The sequence below is a fragment of the Mya arenaria genome, chromosome 14, assembly GCF_026914265.1.
Source record: "Mya arenaria isolate MELC-2E11 chromosome 14, ASM2691426v1".
NCBI lineage: Eukaryota > Metazoa > Mollusca > Bivalvia > Myida > Myidae > Mya > Mya arenaria.
Window position 1 is genome coordinate 46944406 of NC_069135.1, and position 12800 is coordinate 46957205.

General features: G+C 35.4%; 1 long non-coding RNA gene across 1 annotated transcript; it reads left to right on the forward strand.

Moving 5' to 3' along the window:
• Positions 1-2754: 2754 nt before the first annotated feature.
• Positions 2755-4618, forward strand: LOC128218427 (uncharacterized). Its single transcript, XR_008258374.1, has 3 exons — positions 2755-3032; positions 3375-3781; positions 4025-4618. It is a non-coding gene; the product is annotated as an uncharacterized LOC128218427 (long non-coding RNA).
• Positions 4619-12800: the final 8182 nt, after the last annotated feature.

The following is a 12800-nucleotide window of genomic DNA, read 5'->3' on the forward strand; positions in this document are numbered from 1 at the left end:
CAGTCTTCACTGCATGTTCACACCGAAACAGCACCCATGCTATGTGGTTACATGTCCCATACATCCCTGCTGTGCACGTACAGTATGCACTCAGGATCTCACCTCCTGGCTTGTCTGGCAGATCCTTTCGCACACATATCCAGACATTATAACAAGCATTGTTAGTGCCTTGTGAGGGAGTTACTTTGGCCTTAAGCACACACTTGTCACTGTTATGTCTTATTTCATGAATGAACACTTCCCGGACCCAGCCACTGTCAAAATATCTGTAAGCTTTCCCTAACTTATATTCACTCATTAACTTGTTCATAACTGCACTATGACCACATCTCTCAATATACATAGATATGTCAGTGATATAAATGGATGGCCATTGCTGGATGCCTTTTTTTCACCTGTCCACCCGGAAGATAATGAGACTGGATCTGGTATGACGTCTCCATCCACAAGAAGCTTGGCCTTGTACTCCTTGAGCAGTCGCATTTCGATTTCCTCTCCATCATGGTCTACTGGAACGCCTTTTTCCCATGCACAGAAGGCTCTGAAAAAATAGCATACATTTTAAAAAAAAGAATGTTTGGTGTTGTCATTTCCCATTTCTTATATAACTATTAAATTGACATTCTCAATAAATTCGTATGTCACACATCACCTTATGTATTAAGAGCTTAATTAAAGCTACTTTTATCTGAGGCAGGATTTACAGTCAAATTTAATTTTAAAATTTTATATCATTTCCCCACCCACTTTGGCACTATGGAAGACCATGAGTTATAAATCATATTCTGAAATATATTTCTTTAAATATGCAGTTTTCTGTTTCATTTCAACATTCAGTAATATCAACAACAAAATAAAAACACAATGTAGTTAACAAATATTATCCAAAATACGCATAAATAATCAAATTCAAGTTACCTTGCAGCAAGCTCTTCGAAGGTGCCATTTATTGACTGCTTTCGTTTGGCTAAATATACCTTCAATGCATGAATGGACCACAAATTGAACTGATCTAATGTCATATCACTAAGCTCATCCATCTTTTCATTTTTGGTCGACCCAAAAGTCAGTATTAACTATGTAAATAGATCAAAGTTCGTCTGAGGTCAATGTAAACAAATGGCGCTGTAAAGATTTTACTCGAACATCCGGGTACTTCAAATTTAGGCCACGCCCACTGTCGGCACTGTGTATCGGTGTATTATGAGTTTGATGGTTTTTTCTTCATTTCATTCTGCCAAAACATAACAATAATTATATACATGAAGGGCACCTGCAAGCCTGCAGTTCACAATTTTACAACAATCGACACATTTCGGCCATCAATTGTAACAACTCGCCATCTTCGGTAAGCTTCGAGATAGTCAATCCCTGTTGGATACTGGCTGAGGTGTTCAGATTGTTCGGCCAAGGCCGAGTTGTTACGATTGTATTATCTCGAAGCTTGTCGGAGGTGGCCGAATTATTACGATTGGGTCAAGTTGTTCCACTTGGCATAATTGTTGTCTGTGTCAGTCAACTTTCCTTTTAATGAAAAGGTGAATAATGTGTTTTAATGCATTAAATATTTGTTTTTTTGCAAAATAGCTTTGCACTTCCTTAGTAAAATATGAATATAAATCTTTACTTTATTATCCATTTCAACCATAAAATACTTCACTTAATGCAATTTCAATATTTTTCTAACAACCCCGCTTTTTGCACAAAATCGTTTAGACGTTAGGGATTGGAAGAATCCCATATAACACGTCTATTATTTCAGACTAATGTACATGTACCTTCGTGTCCGAAATCGACACTTCCTGGCAGCTCATTTCTGGATTGTCTCCATCTAAATTTAACATTTTTAGACGCATACATTGATGCCATTTTTGCTTCGATTGATGTTAAAGCAATAGCACTAAATACAGGTCGGTTATTTTGTAGAAGAACGTGTTCGAAGTAACATTCAATTTCATTTCCGCATAATCGCCGCCATATTGTGTATGACTTTAAAAACTACACCCAATAGTCCAAAATAACAATAGGCATAACGTTGACACACTGTGATAGGTATAATCCAAATAATTTACTCAAACAAATACAATAGTTCGATTGCTGCTGAAAAAAATCATTTGAAACATAAAAGCTATTTCACAAAATATTACATGACATGAACTCTTTAACCGCGTATGATTTATTTCTTAATAGCTTTCATTCATAAAATAAGTTCTTTGCCGGGGTTTGCCGGGTCAGTCTTGAATGCCGGGATATTTGTGACGTCACACGGGGTGCAAACATGTGGTGTAGCTTACTATTGGATGTAGGGTAAAATGATTTCGTATGTAAATGCTATCCTTTCATTATTTTTCATTATTTTGTTCAATAAAACTCACCAAATTGCAACGGTACAACTATACTAAGAGTAACACGCAATGTTTGTCATAAAAAAGGCAATAACGCGTTAAATACACATAAGCAGGTACTTGACGCCCCACATTCACGTAAGTAGTTCTGTTGCTACGCAGGTGGTGTGTATTAATATATTCATGTTCAATATGTCGTGTCAGGCGACTAGTCGCGTTTCTGAAATACCGCTCTCTAAAGACTGTCGGCTTGCAGCCGACAGTCTAAAAACTTGGTATATGGATAGGTGGCAATGACAAATAGTACAGTGCACAAGCACCCTAATTTACATTACGACAGCGGCTTCTTAGCCACGCACCCTGATATCAAGGGAGCGAACTCTGTCTATGTCCGTCAAACAAACGAGGAAGTAATGGCGCCTCGCGTCGTTTCGCTTTCCGATATTCCTGACAAATTATCATAAATGTGACATTACAATGCGAAAAAAATAGAAGTCAAAGGAATTTGTAACTGGCTGCTACATCGGAAGGCTCGATATATCTTTAGAAAATGACGATATCTAACATTTACGGGGTGAAATCTATCCAAGTCAGAGAAAATCGGATCTATAGCCGCCATGTTGTCAATATTGACATCGATACAAAGGAAAAGCGTGTGTGTGACGCATACTGTAAATGCAAACAAGGGTAAGTTTAACTTTTAATAACACCGGTCCTTCTTACAGTATTGTTGAAACAAAGATTAAATCATCGCACAATATGAGTAAATCATAAATTGCCCGAATGGGGAACCCGTAAGTGACATTAAATAACAGTTACATGCCAGCTATACAGTTTAACCTTGTATTCTATAGTATGAGCAGAAATGGTTTATTGGGGTTATGCATAAAAAGTTTCAGTTCTAAGCGATTGAACACTCTCCCTTATGAATAATAATGTAATAGTTGACAAGTGACAATCGTGGGTGATACCAATCTGTAACTTTTGCATTGCTCAAACATTCACATGCTTTGATTTTTGTTCTTACAGAAATTGTGGAACATGTTCACACACTCTGGCTGTAAAAGTAGACCTGGGAGGAAAAGTGCCCCCGGTGTGGGGCTCGAACTCACAACCACCAGAACACTAGCCCGGCACTCTAACCAACTAAGCTGACCGGGCAGCTGGTTCTAACCCACACACACTACCCTCCTCCCCCCATTTACCGGTTAAGGCTGGTGGAGGGTCTCCTGCTATTTACCGTTGACACCATTAAAGTATTCTGATTGATGGAGATAAGGAAGTCCCCTTATTATTGTCTTCAACAAGCCTACCGCCACAGGGGACCTAGCATAAGACTGAAAACCGCCCCCCCCCCACACACACATGATATTTGCCAGTCCAAGCAATGTCAACCGCAAGAGAAAACCAGTGATGCCAAGTTTTACAAATAATCGGTAGGACCTATTTTAAAGCTTTTTATAACATTTAGTTTTACTTTGCTGTACAAAAGTAATGGACTATTTGTCCAGAGAAAAACAACAACCACAAAACATTAGCTATTATCTTGTCAATATTTCATTATGATATACATGTAGAAAGCAAACATCAAAGGCAGTAGCATTTACAGCTAGTATTAAAATATTTAACAATACATGTAACTGATTTATTTTAATATTGGCATCTTTTATTTATTTCAGGAAAGTGTGGTCTTTTGAAGAGAGTTCTTGAAGTTGTTCAGCATGTTGTTTTGATGGATTCTTAGAAGGATGTACCTCTATGATGTTAGCTTCAGTTCTGGAGTATAACACCAGTTGTTGCATATTTAATATCAGATTTATTAAATACATTGTTGTTTTGCAAACATTACTTAAACTTTGATATTTCTGTGGTGTTTATGTATGATATTGTAGGCGAATATCTCTTTATTGCAATGGCAAATATATTTTAAAATATATAGCATTAGCAGAAGTTATTTTTCACTGTTAAAGCTGCACTTTCACAGATTGATCACTTTGACAACTTACACAGGATTCGATTGCATTTATCATATTTTGGCTCGGAGAAGTTTGCTTTGTGATTTATATATTAGGTCTTAATTTAAAGAATGCCAAAATAAGCCGATTCTGAGACAAAAAGTGTCAAACTAGAATTCTGTGAGAGTACAACTTTAAGAATACTGTTAATCGAGTGTGCATGTGATCCGGACTCTGAACATTGGATGAACTATCATTAAATATTGTAGATTTACGTAAATGGCCCAAAATATAAGAATAACAATGAAAATATGTAAATGTTTGACTTGTTCTGTATTCATAATAAGTCTAAGTCTTTACAGCACATGTTTGGCAGAATCAAGTTCTAATGAACATAATGATTGATTTAAATGTACAGTGAAATAAATTTATACAGAAAATAATACCTTAACGATTCAGACCGATCTGTTCTCGTTTTGTTTTGGTGGTTCAAATATTTATCTGAGTTTTGGAGGAGGCCTAGCTGGTGTGAGCTGGTCAAATACAGTAGCTGCTTGACGGTCAGGGTTTTCTTGGTTGGATTTCCCGTCGACAAAGTGCTGATATGAAAATAAGAAATCTATGAAATGTGTCGGAATGACAGCTACAAAAGCCATTGTTTACATAGGAACCATACGAGTAGATGAGATTCGGAAGCATGTGATGGTTCGGACAAAAATTTAGTTGTACGATATTTCCTGATTTACTTTGAGAGCAAAGCAGTTTATAAAAAACTACTTAACGGTATCAACAAAAATACCTCTATCTTGAATGAAATCAATCGTGTCCATATTGAACCTGATATTAAATGGCCATTAATGCCGATTTGACAACACAAGCCAAAGCATAAATGTACGATGTTTATAGTTTAAAAATAGTAACACTTATTTAGGTCATGCACGGACAATTTCAGTATTAAATAAATTTTGAGTGGATTGAAATAAGTAGTTTTGTTCAAAAAATACTTTTGTACAGACGTATAGATGTTTCGCCTTTGAACGATCTTTCAAAATTTCCAAGTTCAGCTGTTGATGAGGTCTTCCACAGAGTCTGATACAGCACTTGAATTTTTCTAAATAACTCGCTGGTTTCGAATACGGAACGAATTGGAAGCCATCTTTAGTCGGCCTGGCTACCTTGTATCCGAATTACAAGTGCCATGACAACACCTTTTTACCATAATACTTAAAAAGGCGAGAAATTGCCAGCGCATGTATATGACGGACTCTGGTCAGTTTGACGGACAAAATGGCGGATAGCAACACGGCTTATCAGCCCTACATTCTGATTGGCTGATAGGACCTGTCAATCAAATCCTGTCGTAAGGTCAATTCTGCCGTGTTCATTAATGTACCACACCCCTAATGAAATGTTCAACTTGAAACTCTTCAATTTCAATGCTTTAGCCTATGTTGTTAAGCAGAATATTAAACGGCGCCCTTTGATGCTTTGCATCAATGGTTGTATTTCTATTTATATGTATATATGTTAAACATTTGGCATTTTCTTTCTAGGCATAGCAAGCATGCGCATAACGGTTTTTCTATTTTCCAAGCTCATGCAGATTGCACGCTGCAAATTTGCTGTCGATTTTTCCACCTTCCCTCCATGCTTCCTCTCTGCCTGTCCAAATTGCTCTATAATTATGTAATATATGGGACTTTCTTATACGTCCAACTTTATGGGATTTTTACCCATTACTTACACTATTATGTAATCATTATCATACAAGTTATGCGGACTGGGTTGCAAATGCACGAGTCCTTTTCAAAATAAATTCCGGCAGATGCAATGTGCATCAGCCCTTTTCAATCCAATTGGGTGTTAGTATTTACTGTCCCATAAATAAACTTTGGATGTGAGAGAGCAAATATAAATGAATTTACAGTGACTAAAGAGATGCTCAAGATATTAAAATATTAAAGTACCCTATTTCTTATGGGCATTTAGAAGCTATGGAGGCTGTAATGTTAATTGTTATTCATTTTCAAGGCATGGCCCTACTAAAGATAGGTTCGTGGTCAAGGCGATCTCTTGAAACAGAACCATCTTTAATCCACCGTCTGCACTTAAGATAATGAACAGTGCCACATTTGCAGATTTGTTTGATACTGCTTCAATTTATATTGTCCTTTTTAGAAATGTTCTGTGTTATTTACATTTTCCATCTTCTGCCATGTCAAAGTCACTACAATTTTATCATGTGCTTCAAGAGGTTCAAATTTAAACCTGACCTAATATTTGGAAATGGCTCAAATGATGAATTACCCTTACTAGTCTAAAATGCTTTTTTTTGTGATAGTAAGTTAGATTAGTACGGAATGAATACAATAGTTGTTCTTTTTGGTCTTCGAGTAACTACACGTTACTGTGAGGAATGCTGTCTCTACAATATACCAACGTTTAAAATGCTGATGCAATGAAAGTTAATAGTAAAGCACTGGATCTTATTTCCATTTGTTAAATATTGAGGCAGATTTTCATGTGATACAATCCAAACCTTTTCATTTATAACTGAGAACTTTTTTGTATTTAAAAAGCATTTCTTGACATAATTGTATGATAAATTTGGTAAGAAATATACATTTTTTTTTGCTTTGCGCTCGCCTCTTATTTGCCTTAATTTAAAAAAAGTGTTTTTTTTTTCGCTCGCTTGCTCCTACTTTTTTTGGGCAAATTCCGTAGAACAAATGATCAATTCGTTGTGGCCTAAATGCATTCCAGATTCAGGCGCTAACAGGTTAACTAGTTATGGTTTGCGAATTCAACTTAATAAGTAACATACTAACTGGTTTTGAAAGCAAACACGTATATATCAGTAAACACAAAGTTCAAAATATGTTATAACTTCTAACTAATTTGGGGAAATTCATACAACTCGCTTTTAAAAATGCACGTGAAAGGTTAACTGGTTGACAACATTTTATACTACAATTATTTTAATTTTAACACATTTGTTCATAAGTTAACCAGTTAGTATGCTACTTTGTTTGGGATGATCACGGTAAAACACGTCGTGTAGGTTCGTTTCCTTTATTGAAGTCATACATGCAATAACAACACACAAGAAGTTACGTTAGGCCACTACCTTTATATAAATTGGTTTACAAAACCGGCGGGTCTAATTTTCCGAAAAGTACAAAAATATTGATTTTGGTGCGAAACGAAAAAAAAATGAACAGTATGTGTACGAATGCAGTAGATCTCGACTGGTTTGTTGTTCCGTAGCCGTATTCGCCAATTTATAGTGATAGCATGTGAGCCAGTTAACTGTTATGGCAGCGCCGTTGGCAATGGCGGAATTGACGATAGCAGTCATTCTTTATATGAAATAATTAATCAAAATATGCAGGAGATGATAAAATAACAATAGCAAAACACAGCAAAACGGCAAATTTAACAGCCGACACAAACAATAACTGTCACGTGATTGTTGTTTTTCCACGCCAATTTAGGTCATGAAATATTGTTGTTTATAGATGAAAAATAAAAGTGTCAGCGGCTGCTATCGCATAAGTAGACACAAATATCTGAAAATTATATGTGAGAAAACATTTTATAACATTTTATGGTTAAATATCAAATAACAGTGCACTTAGTGCGAGTGGTGAAATCGAAAGTAAAATTTCTAAGTTGACACCGATGACCTAGTTTCACAAGTTTGGTCGGTTGGGTTAATGGATTTTAAATCACAAAATGGTTTGGAAATACTTGTCATTGAGTCAATGTAAAGCTTGTATTGATTCTAGAGTACATGTTTATTCATGTTTGGGTTAATAGTAGAGTAAAAACAATGAAAGAGTTGAACACATGTGTCAATGACATTTACTAATGCCAGGAGTTGGGTGCAAAACATTTAGATGAAACAACAAGGAAAACTATTTTGAATAAGTCCATTTTAATTTTAAATGAACTTGATATTTCACTATAAATGAGATTTGTTGTTGTAATCAAGGAATACTCTTTAAAATGAAAAATGAACACTCATGAAGTATAGATGCCCTGTGAACGCATGATACACAAAATGGCGGAGTTGGGAGAAGGTGAAAATATCCGATACATAATTATGGATTTCTCTGTTACTATCATTGGTACATAAAGTTAAGTCACAGGCTAGATTTATTATTTTGCTATGCGATTTTTGTGTACTGATATGGTAATTTGCGGCAAGATCATAGTTTGAATTTGAAATGGATTTGGTGAACATCCCATGGTAAATATCCCGGTCCGAAAATATACGGACTTAGCATGGATTGGGTTACACACAACTAGGACCCCGCATGGTAAAGGTTATTAAAACTCAAATCTAGATCTAGTTTGGTTTTTAGTTTTTCAGGAATTGTTTTCACAATATTAAAGCTCAAATGTCTTCATAAAATGTTACTTCCTTATTTACAAAATTGGAAATTATTTCACTCTATTGACATTTTCCAATATTGAAATAACTGAAACAATGTTTTGAAAATGTAATGTATTGTCTTAATACAGTGCAATTTTTGTGTATTTTAATGCGTAAAATTCGCCTTCCCTCTTTTTCAATTTAATATTGGTAAGTTTTTAAGTGTTCTGCATTCTATTTTGCTTTAGCATACCCTTAAAGCTAAACAAATGTCTTGCTGAGTAAAATTCAATGTGTCTTTGATAAAAAGTGTAGTTTATACATGTAAACATGTTTTATAGTCAATTTCATTGATGTTTTATATGCACAGTATGTAAGATTTAAACTGTGTGTTTAATTAGAACTTTGAAACTTTGAGTGTATTAATACATGCATTAATAGCAGTTCAAAAATTTAAAATGTCAAGTAAATGATATAAATTTTCAATGTTTTTATGTTGTTCTCTGATTTTCACCCTATGTGTATGTTTTGTGCCTTTTTTCCTTCTTTTTTTTTCTTTTTTTTCGACCACCCGATGGACATTTTTTCCAAAAATTATTGTAAACCAAAAAATAAAAAGGAATGGCCTTAGTATAATTACAACTTTGAGCAGGTGCGATTAAATGCTTAAATTCTATTGGATAAGACAACCCATGTGACATTCATTCATTTCCCCATCAAGCATTCGTGTATGCAAATCAGCTTATAACATTCATACCCGGGCTACTTTCTACATATATTTACATTAACACTTCATTCCTTAACGATGGATGTTGTTTATCAATTTCACATTATTTCTGTATAAAGTGCAATGGAATTTCCCATCGAAATCGCGTGCGTTTGTTCGATACTTCTGTTCTGTCATTGGGCGCAATAATACTAATGGGCGGGGCATATTTACCACGGAATTATTTTTCTCAAGTAAATATTGTCAACATTCAAAACTGTTATCTTAAGTAAAGCAGTAAAAACAAAATAAGCAACGATAATTTGATTGATTTTAATGTAGATGATTTCATGATCGATGGAACAGTTGAAGAAATATTAAAATACAATGATGACGATTTATTTCGGAATTTGGAATTGACATTTGGTAAAAATAAAACATCTGACAAAACATGAAATCGAGGAAATGAAACAATAACACATTGTAGTGCACCCAGCAACGTCAAGAAAATGAGCTCAGTTCAACACAAATTCTTTTCGCGTCCTCTGGCTTTCCTTCCGCTAAAGGTCACGTTACCCCACCCAACCGCCACTGTCGTTTCCATTCTCATTAAATGTTGACTTCCAAAGAAATGACAATGCACTTGCTGGTTTGTCCAACACCGTGTTCCAACATGATTCATACACCAACTGATTCTTCAGAATATCGCTCAACAAGTAAATTGACTGGAATTTCTCTCCAATTTGAAAACTGGTGTTTTAACAAACGCTAGTATCGCGTAACACGCGAGATATAATGAGAACTTTGTACATGTAGGTGGCGATATTTTTTATTGTTTTCTTGTTATATTAATTTTTCATAACTCAAGTTGTATATTTCTAGTTGTTTTACAGTTATAATACGTATTTAAAATATACTTGACCTTGAAAATATAGAAAATAAACGTATAAATAAGGAACTATTTTATCTGCGCATTCATTGTTGTATAAAATTAGGTTACGATAGCTGTTCTAATTTACCCACCGTTGAGAACAACGAGAGAAAGAAAAAAGAGAAAAGGCTCTTGAATAATATATTTATGTTAGCAGAAATGTAAATTTAAATAAATGTAAATATAAGTATTAAAATTCGACATGTTGCATTTTATTGGGGGTATGGTATGCAATGGGGCTGTCCAAAATTGGTGGAGTCCGAAGAATTTTAATCCTTAAGTATTTACAATCTACGGACGTCACGTCATGTAGTATGAAGTTGTTTGTGAAGTGAAAAAATATCTTGGATAACAATAAAGCAACAATTATACAAAAAACCTTTTACAAACATTGATCTTGTATTATTTTTTTTATAATAAATTTATGACAATAAATTGATTGCGGAGAACTGGAAGCTGAAAGTTCGTCTGCAGCACAGAGTAAACATGGCGGATGATCTTTCAGATTTCGACTTGTTTAAAGATCTTTTTGGTAGTTTTCAGCCGGAATTGAGTGAGAAAACTGCTGCTGCTGTGATTTCTCCAGAAATTGAAGAACTGATAAACATTTCATTTGATGATTTGCCTGAAGTTACAAATAAAGATGAAAGTGAAAATGAAAGTTAAGATCTAGGTCAACAGCTTAATGAAAGTAATGACATGCCGACAATTCATGAACTTAAACAACAGGGCAGTAGGTTTAAAGGTAAAATGTTGTCTTAGGCAAGGAATAATGGAATATACATTTCAGAGTTTAAACAAGGCGCCTTTACGTAAATATCTTACCTGAAAAGTGCAGTTATTCCGCTTCGAAATGAAAAGAAATGAGGAGTCGGCAGCCATTACTGGTCTCATTTATACTAAGTTTAGCTCCACGTTTCTCCAAGACGATTATGTATTCATACACGTGGGAAGGCTACAAACTACTTTGAATTATCGAGTGATGAATTGCGGTTCTTGGATAATAGCAAATTAAAATGATCTTTTATTTTTTTATAGTTGTAACTATAAGTATTGAACATTATTTCTCTGCGCTTCATTGATGTATAAAGTGTCGGAAGGTGTATAAATAAGGTGTAATTTTTCCGACACTTCATACATCAATATTTACACATCAACTTACATTCCTTAAATGAACTGCCTTTCTGCAATTACGTTTATCAATCGATGAACACAATATCTTCGGATATGTTCGGATCGCCATTCATCGCATAACAATATACATGAAAACTATTGATCTTGTCATTGTTAGTATTGTGTCAGCAGGTCCCGTAAAATATATATCAAATTTTTAGAAAGTGTTAAGTTATTATATTTTAAACGTTTTGTTGCTAAAAGTGTTTCAATTTTACGTTTTAAAGTTATTTCAAGTGGTTGATCTTTTCCCGCGTTATTGTGACGTCATTTGAAAAAAAAAAGTTTCCAGTTACAGTCGGGCCGTTCTATTTACAGAATGGGTAAGAAAGGATTACTGAAAGGTTATCCTAAATGAAATGAAATATTTTTTTAACAATTCTTGAATTAAATAATGAACTATTGGTGTAAATATAAGGAATGAATTGCGGGGTTGATGTCATTATCGGGGTATGAACGCAATTGGGCTGGTCAAAGTGTGTGGAGTCCGAAGGACTCCATGCATACTTTGACTAGCACAATTGCGTTCATATCCCCTATAATGAGGTATGAACGCAATTGGGCTGGTCAAAGTGTGTGGAGTCCGAAGGACTCCATGCATACTTTGACTAGCACAATTGCGTTCATATCCCCTATAATGACATCAACCTCGCAAGTCATTCCTTAAATGAAACGCAGAAAAATGATGTTCAATTCTTAAATAAATACATTTAGCGCATTACGTCAATACAACGCGTTACGTTATATCGCGCCAAATGCCAACACTCTCCCGGTCACACCTTATTTAAATGTATATTCCCATAGCGGGTATAATTTCACATTTGGCCGAGTGGTTGCCACCTTCCTTGTGTGTACTTGTGCGGCCCTCGTTAATCCATCATTAGCGGTAATGAGTTCGTCTACAACTGCAAGATCCCACTGTAACCTAGGTTTGAAATCGTCTTGGACAATTTCAATTTCCCCTCTGCGGATCGTCTGGTGGTGTGTACCACTCTTCGTCTGGTATTTCCTTACGGAGGTTTTCGTATTTCCATCGGCGCCATTAGTGGTCTTGTAGAAGAGCGTGTCGTTTCGATCGACTTGTGTCGTCATCCCGGTCACAAATAAAGACTGTGTTGTTAACCTCTGTGTTGGCAAACGGTAAACTGGTCAATCTTCGTCTGTGCAATACAATGAGTGAGCGGTTCCGGGTCATCTCTAGATGAAGACACGTATGGCCAGTCGTTTATTTCTTGCGGTGTTAACACAGGGCTATCATTCAGACCCGGAATTCTGATTGACCCACGGCAGCTACAGTCATACACTATTCGTA